Below are 23,439 nucleotides of genomic sequence, written 5' to 3'. Positions count from 1 at the left end.
TGAGATCCCTGCAGCCTGCACCTCTCCCCTCGAATGACCATGGACAGACCACTCCAGGTCACTCTTCCTGGGCCATACACTGCCCCTGCCCAACCCCACCCAATGTCCATTAGATGAACCACATTTTAAAGGCGGCCCTGGAGAACTGGCAAGATCACAGTAGTGACTTCACAATGTCATCGGGCTCCCGCCCCAGCCTGCCATACCCTGCAGACATCGTAGGAAACCACAGTGAAGCCATTATGGGGACCCCTCGTCTGTTTGGCAGCGGGATGGCCACTTTTGCCAGCTGACAGGCCCAGGGACTTCCAGAAGCGGCAGTGCATGGCCCTTCCCACAGGCTGCATTTGTGCACACAAAGATCCTCCCTCTGGGCCTCCTTTCCTCAGAGGCGGAGAAGTCCCTCCATCCTGGCGTCCACTGCAGGCTCTGCAGGGGCCTGGGGGAGGAGGCACCAATGCTCCTGGTGGGCTCTTCCCAGTCCCAGCTCTGTGAAACCCTGTCTGTCTGTCTGGGACTTGTGGCCTGGCTCTGCTTCCAGAAGACAATTCTTTGTTCTTTGCTGCCTGCCCAGAAGCTGAGAGTCTCCATATATCAGGGAGCTTACAAGCCACTTTCTCAATCATGTTAAAAAAAAGCTGAAGCAGTACCAAAGAGTAGCTGACTGTTGGTGATTTTTATCTTATTCTTCATACTCAAATGATTTCTACTTTTTACAACAAGGAACATGTATTATTTATGTAATTAAAACAAATCATTGTAAAAGAGCCACCCACCACTTAAACCCCATACTCTGATGTTACCGTGTCTTTGATGGTGCTACAGCCTGGGCCTGGAATACCTTTTCTTCCTTGGTCAGCCTGGAAAACTCCTTCTCACACTCCAAGGCCCAGCTTGATGTCTCCTCAGCCATGAAGCCTTCCCTGATTTCTCCAGCCTAAGCAGTGGTCCCTTCTGTTTACTTCCAATGCCTTTACTTTGGAGATAAGAAAACAAAGACCAGAGAGGGACAGGGATCTCCTCAGGCCACACAGCAAGGTCACATGTGGCGAAGGTCACTAAAACTCAGAGGAGTGCCTTCTACAGTGTCCAGGCTGGGGACGCTGGCACACACCCTATTTGACACATAACACCCTCCTCCCTGGAGTCAGCCCCTGTCCTCTCAGAGACAGCATTGACCCACCTTTGTTCATCTGGGGAATGAGCCAGGGTGATCTTCTCCCAGTCCCCGGGGCACAGGTCACTGAGGTATGGGATAAGGAACAGAAAACAGAAAAACTTTTGTTCCACAAAAGGGGACTGGGGACAGCAAGCACAGGGGTCCTTCCTCTCCGGAGCTCCAGGCTGTGTCTCAGTGGTACCCCCAGCCCCATGCAGGCCAGGCTAGCTCTTGCCTGGGCCTTTTCCTGACCAGTTGGTTGGAGGCCTGGCTCCCACAGGGCCCACCACCTGGGGTCTGAATCTCAGCTTTGCCACTGAATAGCTCTGTGACTCCAGCCAGGTTGTTTCACATACCCGAGGCCTATTTTACCAGAAAGACTAAGATTTTATAATATCACCTACCATTCATTAAGTACTACTATGGCACCAGGGCACGGATGAGGCGTTTTATATAAATCCTAGCTCATCTTCCTAAGCACGCTTTAGAAAGCTATTATCACTCCCATTTTACAGGCAAAAAACTGAGGCTCACAGGAAATGAAGCCACTTCTTTGAGGTCAAGAGCTAGAAATGACTGAGCTGGGACTTGAGTCTGGATCAATGTGGGGGCAATAAGCTCGACTCCCAAGGTAGTTATAAGGATTTGATGAGATAATTTTGCACAGGGCAAGTGCTCTGCACATAATTACGTGCTGAATGCTGTAACATCTTCTCAATTCCATTTCGTAATGAGAGCAAGCACTGTGAACTGGGTTGTGCAACCAGCTAGGATGAGGGAAGGTTGGTAGGTAAGATTTCCTGGTGACCTGGAGGGAGGTGGCAAATCCCTTGGCAGCCCCTAGCCTCTGAAGCCCCAGGGCCCAGACTTGCTCCCAGCCAGAGAGTATTGTTTGAGGATAAATATTATTTTATGCTCTAGCTTAATCCAAACCAAGCTTATCTTTCCCACCGAAATGCCCACAACCCAGAGAAAGCTAAGCCCTCTGCTGCTTGCCTAATTGCAGGCTTAGAGGTCTGGTTGGGGACACCAGCTCTCTGGAAAAGCCTGGTAAATGGTCTGGTATTTGGCAGTGGCATCAGAGAAGCTGGCTATGAGTTGGGCTGTCTGGTGTTCTAGGCCCACATGGGCTGGGAGGGCCCCACGGGGGAGAATGTACCTCTGTAAGGGGCTGGTCCAAGGCCTCTCACTCTTGCATGGAGCTGCTGCTCCAGCCCTGGGGAAGATGTAACTACGGGGGAGCAGGGGAAGTGGGTCTTGCCCCCTCCGTCCCCCATTTAATGCTGATTCTCACTTGGTTGGAAAAGCAAAATGGGACTGTGGGCTGCGGGACCCCTCCTTCTCTCCGGTTATGTCTGTTTCCCTCCCTCCTCTTCCAGTGGAATTCTCTGAAAAAGGGTTGCTAAAGGGAGGAGCGTGGTCTCAGCAGGCTCCATGCTGTCGAGGGCTGGAAGATCCTCAAATGGATCAGGAGCCAGCCTGGGTGGAACCCAGCCCCAGCCTCTCCTCACAGCTTCCCCACTGGGAACTGCCAGGCCCGGCCAGCCATAGACCTGAGGGACAAAGATGTCCCCCTACCCAGGCACCAAGCATGCAATTAGTTCTCCGGCTGGTTCCCATCTCACCATTTTCCTCTTTCTCCCTGGGGTGTTTTTAGAAGGATACCAGGGAAGAGAGGTGATTAGTGCCAGGCTTTGCAATCAAGATAGACTCGGGCATGAATCCTTGCTCTGTGACTTGGGACAGCTGAGTTGCCTTCTCTGTGCCTCAGTTTGCTTGTCTGTAAAATGGGATTGCTATAGTACTATCTCACAGTGTTAGAGGGAGGGCTAAATGACATCGAGTGCCTGGCACAGGGAGTGATCATTCTGGCTCTTCCAAGGGTAGAAGAGGGAGGTTTTGCCCAGAGGCAAAGGCACAAAGACCATTGACTATTATGGGGCCAGATGGGCCCTCCTCTTGAGACCCACCCTTTTCCCCATGCCCAGGTCACCTGGCTGCCATCTCTGAATCAGGCGGAAGAGGTGGAGGTGAAACTAACATTGGTTACTGTATGTCCCATACCGTGCTAGGCCCATCTCCTTTTTACAGATGAGGAAATTGAAGCTCAGTGGTGTGAAGGAGTTTGCCCAGGAGTGCATGGCTCCATGGTGGAGCAGGAATGTGTCCTCATGCTTTTATACAGGGGTCTTTCCCACCCCACTCAACTCCTGAAGCCCTCTAAGAAACAGATGTAGGGCCATTCCCATGCTGCGGGTGCTGGGTCCAAGGTGGGGACAGGTGAAGCCACCCAGCTGGCCTGGAGAGGCAGAGCTGGAACAAACCTAGCTATGCCAGCCTGGGAGGGCCCAGATCATATAAGCCCCCTGAGGGGCCAATCCTCATGTCTGTAGGTCCAGGAATGCCAGCTCCCTTCGCAGATAACAGCTCCCTCTGGGCTCTGCCCCATGCTCTGCTCAGAGGGCTCTGAGGACCAGTGCCTCTGTATCCAGGCAACAGGCACATCCTAAGTCCTCTTCAAGTCACATGCCTACAAGTCAGGACAGCACTCCCCACAGACCTCCTCGAGGTGGCTCATTTTCAGCTTCCCAGAAGGAAATAAACCCTAAGGAGTGCAGACCCCTCAGCTTCCCCAGGCCTTGGAGGGACTGGGCTTTCAGCCACATCTCCTTAGACTTTCCTCCTTAGACTTAAGCCCTGTAAAATGCATCACTGGGTACAGTCCCTTCCATGCTGCTTTCTTTGTCCCCAGTCAAGGGGTTTGTCTGCTATGAGCTTGCATATTGTTCTTTCTGCAGCCACAAGAATAGGGCCACAGAACCCTGGAGCTGCCATGCAATCTCTCGGGTTGTCACAGAATCCCCAGGGTCCAAAATGTCTGCAACTTCCTAAAGCTGCTGTGGCATTCCTGGGATTATCCAGAATCTCTGGGCTGTCATGGTGTGCCCAGACCACATAGGTCCCTTGAGTGCTGGAAAAAAATCTGGGCCACCATGAAATTCCCTGAACTAACATGTAACCCCCAGGTTGCCACGAAGTGCTGGGCCACCCCAGGGTCTCTAGGCTATGCAGGGCCCCTGTGCTGCCAAGGGACCACTGGAATATCTTAGAATGGAAATTTTTGTCTGAGTCCTCCAACAATCCACAACCACATACTGTCACCTCCAGCCCCTTATCCAAGCATTTCTCCCATCTTCTTCCCGACTTCAGCTGAAACATTCCTACCTCCAGGAAGCCCTCCCTGGTGTCTCTCCAGGCCTGGCTAGGTGCCACAGCCCTAGGTATCCTGGGCTCCATGACAGTTCCCTGGGTCTGCCCTGTCAGAACACTCAGCATGCAGTCCTGCCACTGCCTGGTCATGGATCTATCTCCTCTGAAGCACAGGCACCCTGTGCCCAGGCTGGGCAGGTGGCACTTAATGAATATTACTTAATATTAACTATAATATTATTTAACTGTGTGCTATTAACTTACTAGGCACTTGATGTCTGTGTGACCTTGGGCAAGTTGCTTCACCTCTCTGTGCCTCAGTTCCCTTTTGTATAATAAGGATACTAAGAGTATAGATCTCATAAGGCTGCTGTGAAGCTTCAATAACTTATGTAAAGCATTAAAGCAGAGTCTGGCATATAGTAAGCACAATATAGATACCTGCTATCATTAAATAACATGTGAACTGTATTCATTAGGCTTTCACAGGGTCTAGACTTGCAGCAAGGATGGAAATGGGATACTCCCATAATGCTCAGTGCTCTGATGATAGCGTACACTAGCACAGCACTTAGCATGTGCCGGGCACTGCACTTGATGTTTTACATGCATTCACTCAGTGAATCCTCGTGGCAACCCTATGAGGTTGGTGCATGCTATGGACTGAATTATGCCTCCATACACCCAAATTCATATGTTGATGCCCTAACCCCCAACGTGACTTCATTGGAGATAGGACCTTTAGGGAGGTAACTGAAGTTCAGTCAGATCATAAGAATGGGGTCTTAATCTGATAGGATTGGTATCTTTATAAGAAGAGGAAGAGGCTGGGCACAGTGGCTCATGCCTGTAATCCTAGCACTTTGGGAGGTCGAGGCGGGTGGATCACCTGAGGTCAGGAGTTCGAGACCAGCCTGGACCACATGGCGAAACCCTGTCTCTACTAAAAATACAAAAAAAAAAATTAGCCAGGCGTGGTGGTGGTGGGTGCCTGTAATCCCAGCTACTCGGGAGGCTGAGGCAGGAGAACTGCTTGAACCCAGGAGGCAGAGGTTGCAGTGAGCCGAGATTGTGTCACTGCACTCCAGCCTGGGTGACACAGCGAGGCTCTGTGTCAAAAAAAAAAGAGGAAGAGAAACTACAGAGCTCCCTCTCTTGCTTTGTCTCTGTGCATGGAGAAAAGATTGCATGAGGGCATAGTGAGTGGCTTTTAACCACTACTCTGAACCTGCCTCCAAGTCCAAGGGTATGGGCTGGGCATCCCTGAGGCAGGTGTACAGGCATGAGCAGCATCTATAGCAAGCAATACACATTGGGAAGAATGGATGAAGAACAGGGCACATTTTGGCCAAGACTTTCAAGCTGCTTCTGGGACCCGCCTGCCAGGCCCAGCATCCTGAAGCCTGGTGGTATGAAGAGGGACTGGCTATGTCCTGCTGGTTGTGGCAGAATCAGAACTGCTCCACCATGGAACAGGTTCCCAGGTAAGGTGGTAAGCTCCCTGTCTTTGGAGGTAATCAAGCACTGCTGCTGGACCATCACTTACTGGTGATGTGTGGGGAAGAATAAATAGTACTGTGGATTGAATGTTCATATATTGAAATCCTCATCCCCAATGTGATGGTATTTGGAGGTGTGAGGTAATTAGGTCATGAGGATGGAGCCCTCATGAATAAGATTAGTGCCCTTATAAGAAAAGACAGGAGAGCTTGCTTCCTCTTTCTCTGCCACATGAAGATACAAGGTAAAGATGGCCTTCACCAAGAACCCTACCATGCTAGCACTCTGATCTTAGACTTCCAGCCTCTAGCATCTTGAGAAATAAATATTTGTTGTTTAATCCACCTAGTCTATGGTATTTTGTTATAATAGCCCAAACTGCAAATGACAGACAGCAAGAGTAAATACTCTAGACAGTTCCCTCCAGTCTCAAGCAGTTGTGAAATATTTAAGAGCTGGCAGTTAAGAGTCCCTGGAAACTCTTCCCTACAAGCTCTGCCCATTAATTCCTGCTTATCTTTCAAGTCCCAACTCAGACATCACCTCCTCTAGGAAGTCCTCCTTGCTTCCTTCCTCCTCTCCAGTCTCTATGCCACTCCACTCTCGGGTTGGTGATCTGTGTGAGTCTAGTCAGCAAAACTAGAAACGATGAGTAGAAGTCATTAACATAAGACAGAGTGAACCCCAATACAAAGATGAGTAGTCCCCCAGCAGAATGGAGTGTAGTGACATCTTTAACAGCTGAAATGTGGTGCAGGTGTTAAACAATGTGTTTGAAATCAGAGAGACGTGGGGTTTAAATCCAGCCATCCTCTGTGTGACCGCGGGTAAGTGCCTCAACCTTTCTGAGCTTCAATTTCCTGAGCTGTAAAATGATTCCATCTCAAAGGATGAAACCAAAGATCAAATGACACCAGCAGGCCTGGCACTCTATGTGATCAGGATCTGAGAATTTCCTGTAGTCTCTGGCAAGTAGTGAGCTGCGACTAGGTGTATTCAAGCAGATGTCAGAGGGGTCTCAGTGTGGAGATTGGTACCGAGAATTTCTTTCTTGCACTGAAGTAAAAATTGCACTCAGGGGCCTCGATGAGCTCTTCCAACTCTTAAAAAGAAACCACACTTCTGCCTTGGCCTTAGCTGGCTGTGGGGAGACAGGCATATCATTGAGCAGACACTGCTCCACCCACGTCCACACATGATGTATGAGTACATTTACATGAAATGTCCAGAAAAGGCAAATCTATAGATACACAGAGTAGACTGGTGGTGGCCCGGGGCTGGGGTGGGAACAGGGACTGATGGCGAATGTATGCCACATTTCTTTGGGGGATGATGGAAATATTCTAAAATTAGATTGTAGTGATGGCTGCAAAACTTTGTAAATTTACTACAGACTACTGAATAATATCCTTAAAACAGGCAAATGTTAGGGTGTGTAAATTATACCTCTATAAAACTGTTTAAAAAATAAAATAGGAACAAGGGCAAAACAGGATTGCAGAAAGGTATGGTAGGGGGCAAGGCCCATGCCCTGTGGGAAGTGTGGCACTGCGGGCTGAGGCCTGAGGTCACAAGGTCAGAAGTCACTGCCAGTTTCAGGGACCACCTCTCCACCTGAGCTGTTATACTGGTGCTTTCTCGTTATTTCCTGTGGGAGTCGAGGCAATGCTGCCTGCCTACCCACCCCAACCTCATTAAAACCCTGACACAAAGCCTGATAATGTGAGGAGGGTGGGCCTGGGAGGGGACTGTGTGAGGGACGGAGGCCTCCAGAGAGACTGAGCCTCCTAGAAGCCTTTGAACACTGGGCCCATGTGACAGCTCAGGGCATCCTGTGGTCTGCGGCCTCTGAGTTAGGATAAAGTCATGGACGGGGCCTGGCTGTGTCTCTAAGGCACTGTGGTTCCATCAAAGGGAGGTGGGGGCAGCACCAATCACATCCTGGCATCAGCTACGTGCCAGGGAGAAGCTGACATTTATCCTGCTGATACTATTGGACGTGGGACATGTACATTTGCTGAGAAGACTGTCTGGGCCCAGTTTCTATGCACTGTGGAGAGATCCGACTTGTTCCTGGTTGTACAGTTAACTGGTTTTAACCTCTCCACGAGTGAGAAGCGGGTATTTACCAAACCCATTTTAGACTAAAGGAAACCAGAGCTCTAGAAGGTAAGTCACTTGTCTGAGGTCACACAGCAAGAGGCAGGGATAGGATTTCAACCCAAGGCCTTTGCACAGCATGGGAATGACTTTTTTCAAAGCAGTCTGAACACTCTCTTGGTTGGTAGTGAGCTCCCCATCGCTACAGGTATGTAAGCAGAAGCTGAATGAGCACCTCTCAAGGAGTCAAAAACGATCACCTTAAAATCCCTCCCGGCCCAGTCTGCAAGGCCACACATCCTTGCTGATCACTTTCTTCGAGAGTTAAATCTATATACTAAGAGTAAAGCAGAAAAAAGGGCCTAAGCCCTCCTAAGGCAACGCCTAGTGGGCAGAACCTGGCTGGCACCCCCTCAGCCAGAACCACAGCTCCTCCAAGTGCTCACCACAAATCAGCAGTGATTGTGGGTTGGGGCTAATGTGATCCTTAAGTACACACAGACCAGGGCCAGCATCACCTGGCTCCAAGCAACTGCTCTTTAAACTAGCACCAGCAGTGGATGCATTGGAAGCAGGAGCTGCCAAACTCAAAGCACATAGAGTCCCCATCTGGCCCTCCAGCCAGCGGCCTATTTCAGACCTGCCTCACTTTCTGCCCTGGTGTGGGCACTCCACCTTCCCCCTCTCCGGTTCTGCCTGCCCCAAGGACTCAGGACCCTAGTTGTGGTTTGCAAGTTTTCTCCTCCCGGCCAGTGGCTGGACTCACTGTAGGATGAGCTCATTGGAAGCTCCTTTCCAAGCAAGAGCCCTGATCCTGGGAGAGGCGAGTCCCCATTCCCTAAGCTGTGCCCGCCTGGCCCTAGGAAAGCAGCAAGGAAGGCTGGGGTCTCTGAGGAAGGGGCTGGGCTGGAGCTTCCTCTGCTTCCTCCTCTCCATGGGGCTCCCAACGCCAGTCCTGAGGTGGGGAGGCCAGGTGCCCTCCACACCCATACCCACAGCCCAGCTCCCACCTCGGGCCCCGACAGGATCCTCTCCTGGTCTCCTCCCAGCTCCACACTCAGCTCTTGCATGTCCTGGTGCCTCCATTCCAGGCCTAGCACCCAGATGTGCAGATGGTATTTTGTTTTTCTCTATCCCCAAAAAGATAAAGGGGAGCATGCAAAGATGAATTATAGTGCCTGGCAGCAACTGAAGGCTTCCAAGGCACTCAGAGAGTGACGGCAGATGGCCACCTGGGTTCCAGCCTCCAACTGCGTCCCCTGAGGGAAGGATCTAGTAACAGGGCAGGGCTCCTGCATGACCTGGGTATCCACGCTGCACCCGGCCTCCTTTTTCTCCATCTCCCCACAGGCCCAACCCTGCCCTCAGAAGCCAGCCTGTCACCAGCTGGAAGCCTTGCAATGACTGCAACTGAGTCTGTTCACCCTCAACCATTATCCCACCTCCCTGCCATCTTCTCAGGGCATCACCTGTCCTCCTCCTCTGCATAAACCCTTTTATGGCTCCCCAGTGCTCCTGGGGAAAAGCCCAAACTCAGCACAAGCAGCCTATCTCATATCCCTTCCCCTCCTCTACTTCCTCTGCTCACTCCACCCAGTGGCACCATTTGTAGCTCCTTGAATGCTTCTGCTCTGTCATGCCCCAGGGACTTTGCATGTGCTGATCCCTCTGCCGGAATCTACTCTCTCTCAACTCACACACAGACTCCTTTGTCCCCTTTTAAAACATTCATAAACGAGCCGGGTGTGGTGGCTCGTACCTGTAATCCCAGCACTTTGGGAGGCTGAGGAGGGTGGATCACCTGAGGTCAGGAGTTTGAGACCACCCTGGTCAACATGGTGAAACCCCATCTCTACTAAAAATACACAAATTAGCTGGATGTGGTGGTGCATGCCTGTAGTCCCAGCTACTCAGGAGACTGGGGCAGGAGAATTACTTGAACTGGGGAGATGGAGGTTGCAGTGAGCCGAGATCGGGCCACTCCACTCCAGCCTGGGTGACAGAGCGAGACTGTCTGGAAAAAAAAAAAAAAAAAAAAAAAGATTCATAAACCAAGACTTCTCCAGTACCTCCCCCTTCCCCAGAGTGCATCACCTGGTCTATGGGCTGATGCATTGCAGTGTATTAGACAGACCACTGCCTGCTGTTGCCCTCAGGGACCCTCAAACTTGAGCTTCCATCAGAATCTCCTGGAGGGCTTGTCAAAACCCAGGGTGCCGGGCCTCACCACTCTCAAGTTTCTGATTCAGTGGGTCTGGGGTGGAGGTCTGAAAATCTGCATATCCAAGTTCCCAGGAGATGCTGGTGATGCTGGTCTGAGGATCATGTTTGAGAACCACTATTTAAACCCTGAGCAACTTGAGGTTGGTCTTTTATTATTTTTTACCTCCAGTCTCTGAAAGAATCTGCTTTAAGGTTGGTGCTCAATCAATACTTGAATGAAAGGTATTGATGCATTTGTTGCAGCCAATGAGAGTGACAGGATTATGTCTTGAGACTTTTTTTCCCCAATTTGTTCACTCTGCAGTGGGCATTCTTCTCTCTTCTTTCCCAGGATGGTGGCGAAGTCTTTGGGTCCTATGCCTTGGGGGTGGCTGGTTTCCCAGGCCAGTCAGAAAATGGCTGGGTCTAGGAAGACAGCTTAGGCTGAAGCCCATGAAGGTGGCTGCAGTGTGAGCCTGCAGAGGAGAGCAGCAGAGGCAGCAGGCTTGAGGGGAGGGGTGGAGAGTGTTTCTGGAGATCAGCCAGATTGGTAGGATCCAAAAGTTACAAGCTCAGGTGCCCTGTTCCCGGAACAGCTCTTCCAAGAGGTGATCAGACTTTAATGGAGTGATCCTGAGATGCCAGGGAATGGTTGGGAGACTGAACACCGAAGCTCATAGCTCGGAGTTGCAACCAAAGACCACAGCTGTGCCCTGGCTAGCACAGAAATAGCTGCTGCCCACCTGGCCTCATTAGACCCTGAGATTGGCAAAGAAGCCTGTCTGTGGGGCCCCTGTGTGGGCTCAAGTCCAGCAGCCTTTCCCAAATGTTTCGGATCACATAAGGCCACCAAGACTCCTATGTGATCCTAGGTGGCAAGAAATCCACTCCCCAACATAATTGGGATTGAATGTCTTTCAAATGCGTGGAGGGAGCTGAAGGCAGATTTAATCAGATTTAGAGAAGTAAAGGCAGACGGCACACCTTGTACCTGCTGCAAGTCCATTTAGCACCGATGATGTGCTGGGCCCCATGCCAGTCCTGCTGGAACCTAATGCCAATTGTGTTCACTTGGACCTGGGCCTCTGCCCAAGTATGGCAGCAGAGGGCACAGCTGGGAGTGCAGACTGTCAGAAGGTGAGCAGGAACAATCGATTGTGCTGCCGGGGTCACAGAAGCTGGAGCTGGACTGAGCCCTGGGGCACCGTGACAGAAGAGGGGCCCCCAGCAGGTGGCCATCCACATTGTTTGTGAGCCTGACACTCCAAGCCTGGACTGAATGTGGTTCGGCTCAGGCCACTCCCATCCCCAGGACTCTGAGACCCCATAGAGTGCTGGAGACCCCTGTGACTCAGAGCAAACAGTGCTGGGGAAGCCAGGCTGCCTAAGGGACCCGACTGCTCCTGCTCCTGTTCCTGCTCCACTGAGACCCCTTGGCACCAGCCTCAGGACTTTTAGCCTGGATGACAACTGGCTGCAATAGCCACCAGGCTACTGTCCCCTCCTGACTGCATACCTGTCCCCTGTCCTTAAGGAGAGAAAAAAAAGAAGAAAAGTTCTAGTCTTGAAGAACCCCACATTCAAAGAGAATGTTGCTAGGAAAAGGGACTGATGGGGTTGGCAGGTGGAGGGAAGAGGAATTTGCTTTTTAATTTAAATCCTTCCAGATCATTTGAATTTTTAAGAAGCCTATATTGCTTGTGTAATAATAACTTTTCAAAGTAACTTTTTTGTCTTACAAATGCAAAGTAGTCTGGAAAAACCCGTGTGGGAGCAAGAAGATGCAACAAATAGCTTAAGGGTGTTCATTAAATACACCATCATCATCCTTTCTTGAGCATTTACCACGTGCCCAGAGCTCTGCAACATGTTTTAACACTCATTATTTAATTTAAAGCTCATCGCAGCCCTATGATGCCATTAGTGCTACCATTTTCTAGATGAGAGTTGAGAATTTGAGAGAGACTCAATAACATGCCCAAGGTCACCCAGCCTCAGAGCTGGCGTTTGCAAGCTCTGTCCTTAAATCAGGGTACACACCAGGCTGCCTCCCTGAAATCAAACTGAGAAACTTGATCAGCTCAAAAGCCATTTGTTTTGAGTCCATTCCACTACTTGAAAATTCCTTATATTCCACGGGAGCCAAAATCAAATTGTCACAGAAAAACAAGCCAAGAGATTGGTATCTCCAACCACCCCGGCTGAGGCTGGGACAACACCGATTCTAGTAAATCCACTGTGATCCTTTCACCCATCCATCCATTCACCAACCTCTGGCTGATGCCCCACATGGCAGGCTCTGCTGGCTGCCAGAGACCAGAGAGGGTGAGATACCCACAAGGAGACCGCCAGGCAAACACAGGGGCAGACTGGACCCCCAGCACCTTCCATGTACAGGCTTGGCGTCCTCCAGAAATAATCAAAACCCTTTGCAGTTCAGGATCCAAAGAAGCATCAAAGGGGGGTGAAAAATGAAACAGGACCTTGCCATTGGCACCCAGGGCAAGCCCATCTTCCCCGTGAAACACTTAGTTTTCCTGATGCTGAACTGGGACTTGGCAATCCACCCCATAAGGTCCATGTGCAACACTGGACCAGTCCATTTTAGTGGATGCTCTGGCATTTCACCCAGGCCTTAGGCCCAAGATGGCAAGGGAAGGTTGAACAAAGCTTCGGGTGCCATGGGAAGCTGGGGTGGGATTTTCCCCAAGGCCTCAGCCTGAAGACCTGAGCTGCCGAGAGCAGGGACCCTGAGCATCCTATCCAATAGGACCCCATGTGCCTCTCAGAGGCCCAGGCACACAGTAAGTGCTCAATGAAGTGTTGGTGAATGAACGAATAAATGTGATTCTGGGTAAGGCAGCCCCAACCCCAACACTTTTTGGAGATGGGAGGGGTGTGACACCCCACCCCATCACCAAGTTTTTTTTTTTTTTTTTTTGAGACGGAGTCTCACTCAGTCACCCAGGCTGGAGTGCAGTGGTGCGGTCTTGGCTCACTGCAACCTCCGCCTTCCAGGTTCAAGCAATTCTCCCACCTCAGCCTCCCAAGTAGCTGGGACTACAGGCGAATGCCACCACACCCGGCTAATTTTTGTATTTTTAGTAGAGACGGGGTTTCACTATGTTGGCCAGGCTGCTCTCGAACTCCTGACCTTGAGATCCGCCAGCCTCAGCCTCCCAAAATGCTGGGATTACAGGCATGAACCACCGTGCCCGGCCCCCATCACCAAGTTTTTTGGGACATGGACCAACAGGCACCTATACACTGAAGACTCCCACAGAGTTATATTAATATGATTGAAATATAAATAATAACAACACCAAATAGCATCAGTACTACACTGAATGCTGATCCCTGGCAGGTGCTCTGTTAAGCACTTTCTGTCATTCAAGTATTTCCTTCCATCTTCACACAGTCTTATGAGAAGTGTACTATTACTATCTCTAACTTACATATAAGAATACTGAGGCTGTACTGCTAGCAGAGCTCAGATCCGAACCCAGGTCTGACATGGAATACAATGTTTCAAGCGGAAGGAGCTTGACAAACTATAGGCCAGGAGGCTAAGGACATCAGTAGTGCAGCAGGGACCCAAGTCTCCCAACTTCCAGCCCAGGGTCTGCCACTAGGGCAGCTGCTTGCAATGCTCTAAGTGAAAATGAGCCCTAAGCTCTGTAAAGTATCTCAGGAATGAGAGGATTAAGAACTCTTGGTCTTTGTGCAGCACCATCTCTTTGAAAGGGCCCTCCAAAACTCCCTTTCCCAGGGAAGAAGAGGACAAAAGGAAAAGGGAGGCGCTATTAAACTCCGTACCCAAGCTGTAGTTGAAAGCAGCCTTGAAGACAAGATGGCCCCAGGCCCAGCACGGCCAAGCCTGGAGGCCTGCGGGAAAGAAGGCTGACCGAGTTCATCTGGCTTCCTGCCTGGCACAGTCTTTCAAGCCTCAGGGTCCCACTGTCAGGCCTTTGCTCTCACTGTGTCTTCCTCCCAAATGTCCTTTCTAACGTCCGAACCTGGCCTATATCTAGGCACAGCTCACAGGCCTTGCATCCCCTGATTTTACACCACCACTGTGCAGCAGTAACATCTCCTTCTGGCCTCTGAACCCCCAAGCCTTCCTTTATATTTCAGCTCTGGACCCTCCCATTCTTTACCTTGGATGTCTTGACTTTGATCGTCTCCCTTAAAAATCTGGCCTCTGAGGTGCCTGTTGAGTGCATCTGAATGAATGACGAATGCCTGGGAAGTAGAGCTTGTATGATTCGTTTTATTAACAGGTGCACACTCCAGGAGCAGGTCTGCATACAGATCTCTAACAGCTGCCCTTCCTCCTCCCCAGGGCCATGATAAGTGGCACCTTACACCCTAAGTCCTAAAGGCTGAGAACCAAGTCATTCTGCTATTTCTGCTGCATCAGGCACAGGTGGGGGCTTTACAAAATGGTGTGGAAAGTAACTGACCGACATATCTACCAAGCCAGCCCAGTTATGGTTTAGCACTGTCTGAGACATCAGGCAAGGGGTTGGGGGCAAGACACCCAGAGGAGGGTCCTGCCCTCAGGAGATCTCCCAGAGGAGAGGTCAGGGAACCCTGAGGACAGGGACCTTTGGGCTTTGCTCACCCTCAATCCCCAGCATCTAAAACAGCTCCTGGCGCATGGTAGGCACTCAACAGCCATTGGCTGAATAAATGAATTAACACTCATTGACCCAGAGGTGCTGAGCTCACCATATAAGGCAGGGTGGTGCTGAGCGCTGAGCTGGCTGCATGGTGAGTCAGAGCTTTGGAGCCCACAGGCGAGACACAGAGCGAGAGAGACTGGGGGAGGGCCAGGAGGTTTGTGGTTGACCAAAACCAAGCAAGGGGCAGCTGCCTGGGAGGCAGCATCACAAGCTGTGGTTTTCAGTATTTTTTCTGCAGAGGAATATTTGCTCAAATGAAACCACACATCGCACCCTAAATGTAGGACAGAGCTGCCGCGGTGGAGGGCAGCAGGGCTGCCAGGCTGGCCTGGCCACGTGTACCCTCGTGCCCCCAGAGACGGAGCTTCCACTCAACCAGTGCCCGTCCCCCTCTGCTCCCCTGTCCCTCTAAGGGGCTTCAGATAAGCAAGGCTGTGGTTGGTCTTCTGGGAAGGGGCCCATTTAGCGCAAAAAACCCTAAAGAGGCTCAAGAAACTCCCCCCAGCCATGAAGGAGTGGAGGTGGGGGGAAGAAGGAACAGGCCTTCCCGGCGAGTGGAGGTCTACTCAAGGCAGCCAGGCGCTGGGGTGGCTGAAATAGTGGGGCGGCCATCAGAGAGTGCAGGGACTCTTTATGAGAAAGACCTTCTGGAACAATCTTTTTGGAACGTGAAGTACCACTCTCAGATCCATCAGAGGCATGGGGGCTGTGTGTGTGTGTGTGTGTGTGTGTGTGTGTGTGAAATTTGGGCTTTCAGATACTAGATTCACTAAAAATGAGGCACTTAGAGAGAGGCCAACCCTGGTACCATAAATCACAGGAAGGATCCCAACTGGGACACATGCGACCACCTGGGTGCTTCATCGCCCCCAACTCCCAACATGACACCAGTAGGGAGAATCTGCTGCTTTGTCTGCCCAGCATTCCTTTCTCCTTTTTCTAAAAATAATGCTTGGATTTTCCCTTGCAAGTCCATCCCCTCTCATGCATTCAGGCTGACTTCCCCAACCCACGACACCTACCGACCTCACCACACCACCCCCAACCACCGACCCCCCGCCCAGCACCGACCACCCCCACCCCAGCACCGACCAGTCGCCACAGCACCGACCACCTCCCTCAGCACCACCCGCACCCCACCAACCCCCGCACCGACTGCTCCCCGACCAACTGACCCAGTCTGGCCAATCAGCATATCTTATCCTCCAGGTTTCAGTGATTGGGCAGAGGTGTCATGTGACCCAAGACCATCTAATAAGCCTTGACTTTGGGATTTTTGTTGGACCGCCTGGGAAAAAGAAGCTCTCCTTCCATTGGATTTGAAATGAGCAAGGCGTCAGTCTGGAGCTGCAGGTGCCTGCCCTGCGGCCACATGGAGAGTGGCTGCCGAGGACTGAAGCTCACAAGGAGGGAGGCAGAGGACACGGATGTGGTGAGATATGGTCCTAACAGCATCATTTGAGCCCTGGATTCAGCCCTGCCTGCCTTGAAACCAATAAATAGGCCCCAAATATATTATTTGGAATATATATATTTGGAATATATATTATTAGAAACCAATATATTAGAAACCAATTTTAAAAAGCTAATAAATGGCCTGTCTTGCTTAATCCAGTTTGAGTGTTGGCTCCCAAATGATGCAGCATCTGACCTCAGTTCAGCCTTTGCCCTCTCACCACCCACTGCAGCCAACCTTTACTTCTGACCCACCACTGGTTCTTGCTTACCTGGGCAACAGTTCCACCCTTCCCCAGTTGAGCTTGAGGGGCATGGGCCAGCAACCTGGTGGGCTAGCCTGCACCTCAGCCTTCTCAGCTGTCTGGCCCCTCCGAGGGTTATCTTCTTGGCTAATCTAGTGAGACCCCAGCAACCTTGGCTCAGATCCACTCACACTATCTGCACCCCTTACTATCCTGCCCACGGACCTTTGGTGTGATGGGAGAGACAGACACTAATGCATGAAAGAGAATGACAGGTGCCCTGCTGATGGTTACCCTTAGCAACAACAACAGCAACAACAAAAGTAGCAGAAATCCCCTTGCTGAACAAGCCTAACCTCTGTTACCTGGAGAGCCAGCGTTGAGATGTCTGCAAAAGGATTATGCTCGCGTCTCCAGAAATCAAATTCAAGGGGTTCCAGTTGCTTTGATGGTAGTGTTAGAAGCTCAGCTCACCTGAAGCTTGAGGGTGTCCAGGAGATGCTCACCTGTGAGAGGGAAGCAGAAGCAGCCGTGATTACCCGCCTGAGCTGCGGTCTCTTCTTTCTGTTTGAAAGGCTCTCCTGGCCCTGCAGGAGGCCAAGTGATGGAATCAAGACTGCAGGAGCCTGCAGGTGAGCATCAGGATTGGGGACTCAACATCTAGATCTGACTGAAGTAGCCTGGAAATAATTCTAAGACACAAAGGTATGCATGTGCCTGTGTTTGCATATGCTGAGTAAAAATACATAAGCGTCATAACCCCTGCATCTAGCACAGTGCCCCTTGCAGAAGGGAGAGGAGGTTCAGCAAATGTTTCATGATTTGCTTTGATGTAAAACATAATTTGTGTGTCTGAGTGCAAGGCAACTCCATGAGTCCAAGCAGATTGGAGAGAAGTTTCTTCCTCGTGTGAAAATGCATTCCTGGGATGCTCCATGCCGCCAGACCAATAGCCTCTTTTTACCAATAAGGAGACTGATACCCAGAGAGGGGCACTGACTTGCTCAAAGTCACACAGCAAGTTGGTGGCAGAGCAAGGCCTAAACTCTGGGTCTCTCCTGACTCATGCTGAGGCCTCTCTCCAGGGCCATACCCTCTTCTGTAGCTGTCAGACTGGAGCAGCCCCAGGAGCATAGCAGGAGCCTGTTGCATGCTGTGGTGGCGGACGGGGGAGGATGCTCACCACCTCTACCCAGTCTTGGGCCTCAGCAGACAAATGCTTCTTGGTTCTGCTCAAGCCCAGACAAAGAACATGAGGTTGCCCACAGTGGCCAAGAGCACGGGCTTTGGAGGCAGGTGGACCTTGGCCACAAGCTGGCGCAACCTCTTTCCAGAAGAGGCAAGTCAGGTGTCCTCTCAGAGCTTCAGACTCTTCATTTGTAAAATGGGAATAATAATAGCATCTTTTCCTGAGGATTGCCGGGAATTAAAATGACTTTCGTAAGTCTGTGAAGCCCACAGAGGAGCATTTGGCATCTAGAAATTGCTCAATAAATGTTAAGGAGGTGACGCAGAGGATAGTGCATGAGCATGTCAGGGGACCTGGAACACCAGACTTGGGGTTGCCTTGTGTTCTGGCAAGACTTTAGACAAACAGCATCTCTAAATTCTGCCAGATATTCGTCCCCTCTGCACCCACCTTCGCCCCCTTCTCTGCGTCTCAGAGACCTGCGTGAGCCCCCAGACCAGCAAGCCTGCCCCTCTTTCTAGGCTGGGAACCTCCCATTTGCCTAAGGATCTCCTTACCCCCCATCACCAAGCACAGCCCACATTTCACCAGCCAGCAAAATGCAAATGTCATTAGCGCTCTGCAAGCTGGTGAGCACGAATGTCACACCAGACGGTGTGAACTGGGGAGCAGGGGGAGGGTGCATTCCCCAGGAGGGGTGGCATTCCCAGCATTTTCCAAAAGGGCATGATAAAGAAATAAATAAACAGCTGCAGGAAAGAGGTGACAACAGAGATTGTTTCAATAGCAGCATACACAGCCATGCCATCCTTGCGGGCTCACCAGGGTCACCCATGGTTCCTGCTTCAGCCAACCCTGTCCCAGTCCCCACTCTTGGCCTCTCCTCCCCAGCATCTCCCACTCCTCTCTGTACCCCACCATCACACACAAGCTCATCTGGGGACCCCCTTGGCCTCCATCTATCTCCCCCAACTTCCATGCTCCCTCAAACTGGCTGAGAGAACCAGGTCACCCACCTAACTAACAGATCCATGGATGGGGGAGTCTTCACTCTGAGAAGGAGGTGACAGCTGTGGACCCACAGGCAGGAGTCCTGGGTTCCAATCCCAACACCACACTAACTTGCTGTGAACACTCAGGCACACCCTCACCTGCGTGGGGCCTCAGTTTCTCCATCTGTGAAAGGGGATCACGGACCCTCTGTCAGTCTCTGCCATCTCTCAGGCCAGCTTTGAAGCCTGTGCTTGTAATAACTCAAAGGGAGAGGAGCTTCTCCTCCTGTAATTCCCCTGATAACACCCGCGAGCATGTGAAGGCTTCCTGGAGGAGGGGGCAGACATGGGTGTGTGGAGATGGTAGCAGGGTGCTGTGGACAATGGGCCCAGGGTGAGCATAGGCGTGGAGATACCCAGATGTGGGAGTGGGGGGCAGGCATTTGAGACCACAGGCTAAGACTGCCTGTGGGAGCTGAGTAGAAATGAGATAGAAAGGTCCCATGGTCAGTGCTTTACATATGTCCACCCATTTCATTCAAACAGTGCTATCATCCCCGTTTTATTGATGAGAAACTGAAGACTGGAGAAGCTAGGTAACTTTCAGACACACGGCTGTGAAATAGACTGGATTTGAACCCCTATTTGCTTTATGAGCGGAAGCTCTCGATCACTGTGGGATGCTGCCACCTAGACTGTTTAAAATAGAGTGTGAACTAGAGACATTCAGGAGGGCGTGTGTCACCCATGTGTGCACATGACTGTTGGCAGCATGTGGGGGTGGCCATGCATCTGTGTGTATCGCGGGGAGGGATTCAGTGTGTGAATATGTGTCGTTGTAAATGCACGTGTGTGTCATCCTCAGATAAAGCTCCTTTCCCAAGTCCAGGCCCAGAAGTGCCAGTTGGGGAGGATATGGCTGAGTGGTGGATGGGGCTGTGAGTGGACAGTCACAAGGCCCTGGTCATCCCACAGCAGCTCAGGAAGCCCAGCTCTGAGGGCTGTGAGCCAGGCCTGGCCCACGTCACCTGTCTTCTGATCCCACACTCCTTGAGGCCAGATCCCTCTCGTGGAGGCCTGGCCTGGCATTTTCCCTGGTTCTGTCTCCTTCACTCTCTAGCTAGCTGCTCCAACCAGGAGAATACATCCTGTAGATCAAGTCTGGTGTAAACACAAGGCTGCTGCCAGCAGGTAGGGAAGCCAGTGAGCATTGGCATCCACGGGGGAGGCGGGGAGAGCACAGCTGTGGCACAGCCCGACTTGCATTCTACCCCTGGCTCCACTGCTAGACACTGGCTCTGTGGTTGACACAGGCAACCCACCTCTCTGAGCCTTGGTGAAAGCTCACAGAGCAGCTGAGATGCCTGTCGTAGGTCAAGTTCATGCAAACTGTAAAGTGCAGTGACCACCAACAGAGTGGTAGTTCTAATCCCAGTGATCAAGATAACCCAGGAAACAGCAGAGAGTTCCCCAGGGAGACTTGACTGAGGATTCAGCAGATTCCTTTACCTAAGTCCCTCTTTCCCCACCTCTGGGCCTCAGTTTCCTCATCTACAAAATCCTCAGGCTCAAAAACAAAGTGTTGTGCAGCCCCTGGGTATCTCGTTTTCTTCACCATTATCCACGATGAACATCACAGCTGGAATTAATTTGCCAGAAACCAGAAGGCCATTTACGCAGCAGTAAACCAAGTAAATGGCACCCAGGACAGGTAAGTTTTATGGAAGAAGAGAGGAAAACAGTTTTGTTTGAGTCACTGATCAAGAAGAAATGTGACAATTCTAGGAAGACAGAGGGAAGTGTGTAGGGAGGGAGGGAGGGAGGGAGGGAGGAAGAGCTGTTGAAAGCAGGTAGAACTTGGACAAGTATTTCCCGAAATTTGTGTGGGGCTTGTCTTGAATTCAACAGAGAAGACAGGGAGTTCTGTTTCCTGGAGACCATGAGGAACATGAACATTCACTCATTTGGAAAGCATTAATTGAACACTTGCTATATACCTGGGATTCCAGGGGCACCAAGGATGAGAGAGGCACAGATTACACCTTCAAAGGTGCTGTTCACTGTTATGGGCAACAGAAGATGATGCCTATGGCTCTGTAGTTCCAGGTGGCTAAGGAGGGGTTCATCATATCATTATGAATTCAGAGGAGTGAGAGGCCCCCAGGGAAGGCTTCCTGGAGGAAGGGGAAGATTGGAATGTATGAAGATGAGGAAGGCACTACAGGCAGAGAGACCAGGGCAAACAAAGGCACAGGGTACCTACATGTGGGCGGGTATTCAAGACCGTGAGCCAAGACCATGAGCCAAGCCCGCCTGTTGGGGCAGAGTGGGAAGTGAGACAGAAACGGAAGGCAAGGGGTGGATGGTTAAGGTCCTTGAACGCCAGACCAAGGATGATGAAATTTATCCACAGGCAATGGGGAGCCACTGAAGATCAGAGGGCAGAAATGTGCTTCCAGGAGATTAAAAGCAGCAAGAAGGCTGGGCACGGTGGCTCATGCCTGTAATCCCAGTACTTTAGGAGGCTGAGGCGGGTAGATCATGAGGTTAGGAGATCAAGACCATCCTGGCTAACATGGTGAAACCCCATCTCTACTAAAAATACAAAAAATTAGCCAGGCGTGGTGGTACACACTTGGTAGTCCCAGCTACTCGGGAGGCTGAGGCAGAAGAATCACTTGAACCTGGGAGACGGAGGTTGCAGTGAGCCGAGATCACACCACTGCACTCCAGCCTGGGTGACAGAATGAGACTCTGTCTCAACAACGACAAAAAATTAAAATAAATAAATAAAAGCAGCAAGAAGCCCAGGCAATGGAAACAGAAAATGAGAGGATGAAAGGAGGATGGGCAGGGCATGGTGGGGGGTGGGGTGGATGGGGATAAGGAGATGTCGGGGGAAGGTGGGTGGGTGGTGTGGGGGGATACTGAGTCTGACAGGCTGAGGGTAGGAAGACAGATGTGGGAGGGAAACTGTTGGCTGATTTAGATACTGTGAGGGTTAATTTGAGGTGTCAGCTTGACTCATACAGACTTGTGTTTGCATCCCAGCTCTGCCACTGTCACCAACTGTGTGGCCTCAGGCAAGTCATTTAACCTCTCTGGGCCTCAGTTCCCTCCCCTATAAAGTGGAAAAAAAAAAATAAAGCCATTTCAGGAACGTGAGATTCAACCACCTTATATATCAGAACCACTTTGAATATAGTAAGTGATTGTCGAATGCTTGCTTTTTAAAATGTATTACTTTTATTAACTAGTGATACCTTTCCCCTATTACAAATAAAGACACTGAAGCTCAAGGTCAAATAACAGGCTAGAGTTGGCTGTGCTAGGCCTCAAATCACAGGAGAAGCAAGTTATGAGCAAATAAACCTGAGATGACTCAGAAAAGAGTCTTGATTTTAAAATATTGTTAAAGAAAAAGGGTATTTTATGACTTTTGCACAGTGTGCTTATTAAACCCAAGCTATAAATGTGAACTAATAAGTAAAATGAGTTAAGTTAATGAAAAAAAAAAACCTTCAGGATGAATCCATATTATCTAATGGCAGTCCATAAACATAAACATAAAATTTTAAAATACAACAATGAATTGCAATGCCCAGCAGTTCAAGGAATCTGCAATTTCTCTGTCTGAAAAATAAAAGCTATTGATTTTAGCTGGGTTCTCATTGCTCATGAGTGAGTCTTTGGGAAGTCATAAAGGAAGGAATTATTTCCAATTGTTTACTCACTAAGGATCATATGTATTGAATTTAAATTGTCTCCGATTCCTAATTAGTACAAACCAAATTAGAATCTGAGTACAGCAGCACTGGAAAGGCCCTTGGAGGCCTCCAAGCTCAGTTTTTCTTTGTTTTATAGACCAGGAAGCAGAGAGACAGAGAAGGGGAGTGACTTGCTCAAGATCACACAGCAAGGGTAGGATCCAGGTGAGAAACAGGGCTCCTGCACACAGGTCAGCATCCTGCTTTGGTCCCCACAGTGTCCAGGATCAGGTTATTAAATCCAGTCCTAATGGGTGTGCTGTGCTGGTACCGGGGCCTCAGCCCAAGTGGTTCCTACAATAAGTAAGAACTTTCTCCCAGCTGCTGGGGAAAGGAATCTGCCCAAGAAAGGACACTCAAAGCCGAACACAGTCTAAGAGGGTGCAGGAGGGGACTGGTGGCAAAGTTTGCAGTGAGTTCTAAGACATGACAGCACATTGCCACGTATGGAGCACTTGAGCCCCGTGCCAACCCGGCTTGGCCTGGCAGCCCTGCCAGACAGGAGACACCTGGGTCTCATGTTCTGTTCTGAGAGGGACTGCAGGGTGGCACAGCCCCAGTCCTAGGTCAGTTCCTCCCGGTGTTCCAGGTGAGGCTGGGGAACAAAGTGCTCATTGTATGGTGGGGGAGGGAGAGGTCTCTAACTCAGCCAGGCTCTGTCAAACACACCCACATCACACGCACACAACCCCCCCCCCCCACCCCCTGCCCCAATGAGCAGAGACCAAGGAGCTCTGCATGTGGCACAGGCATGTGTGTATGTGTATAAATGTTCAGCCTCAGGCTGCACACGATTATCAAGCAGATGTTTAATTACTACCTGAGTGTAATTAATCAACACGATTAATACACAACCCATACCACATAATTACTTTGCAATTACACCAAAACGAAATATTTTATTGCCGAGGGTTTGCTAATTACCCGGCCTTGCC

The 23,439-nt window shown here is 50.6% G+C and overlaps 1 protein-coding gene across 4 annotated transcripts in view; it reads right to left on the bottom strand.

Moving 5' to 3' along the window:
• The window catches only part of TSPAN18 (tetraspanin 18), a 204,125-nt gene that overhangs the window by 54,904 nt on the left and 125,782 nt on the right, over positions 1 to 23,439 (bottom strand). For 2 of the 4 annotated variants that reach the window (XM_008960303.5, XM_008960304.5), the window contains exon 3: positions 16,922 to 17,062. The exons of 1 other annotated variant lie outside the window; for it this stretch is intronic. The gene's annotated coding sequence lies outside the window, so the exon portion shown is untranslated. Of the gene's footprint in view, positions 1 to 16,912; positions 17,063 to 23,439 lie in introns of all 4 variants that reach the window. One more of the 4 variants, XM_008960305.5, reaches the window with a different exon arrangement.

The sequence above is a fragment of the Pan paniscus genome, chromosome 9 (assembly GCF_029289425.2).
Source record: "Pan paniscus chromosome 9, NHGRI_mPanPan1-v2.0_pri, whole genome shotgun sequence".
In the NCBI taxonomy this organism is placed as follows: Eukaryota; Metazoa; Chordata; class Mammalia; order Primates; family Hominidae; genus Pan; species Pan paniscus.
Note: the sequence above shows the minus strand (reverse complement) of the source record. Positions and strands in the feature narration are given on the sequence as shown.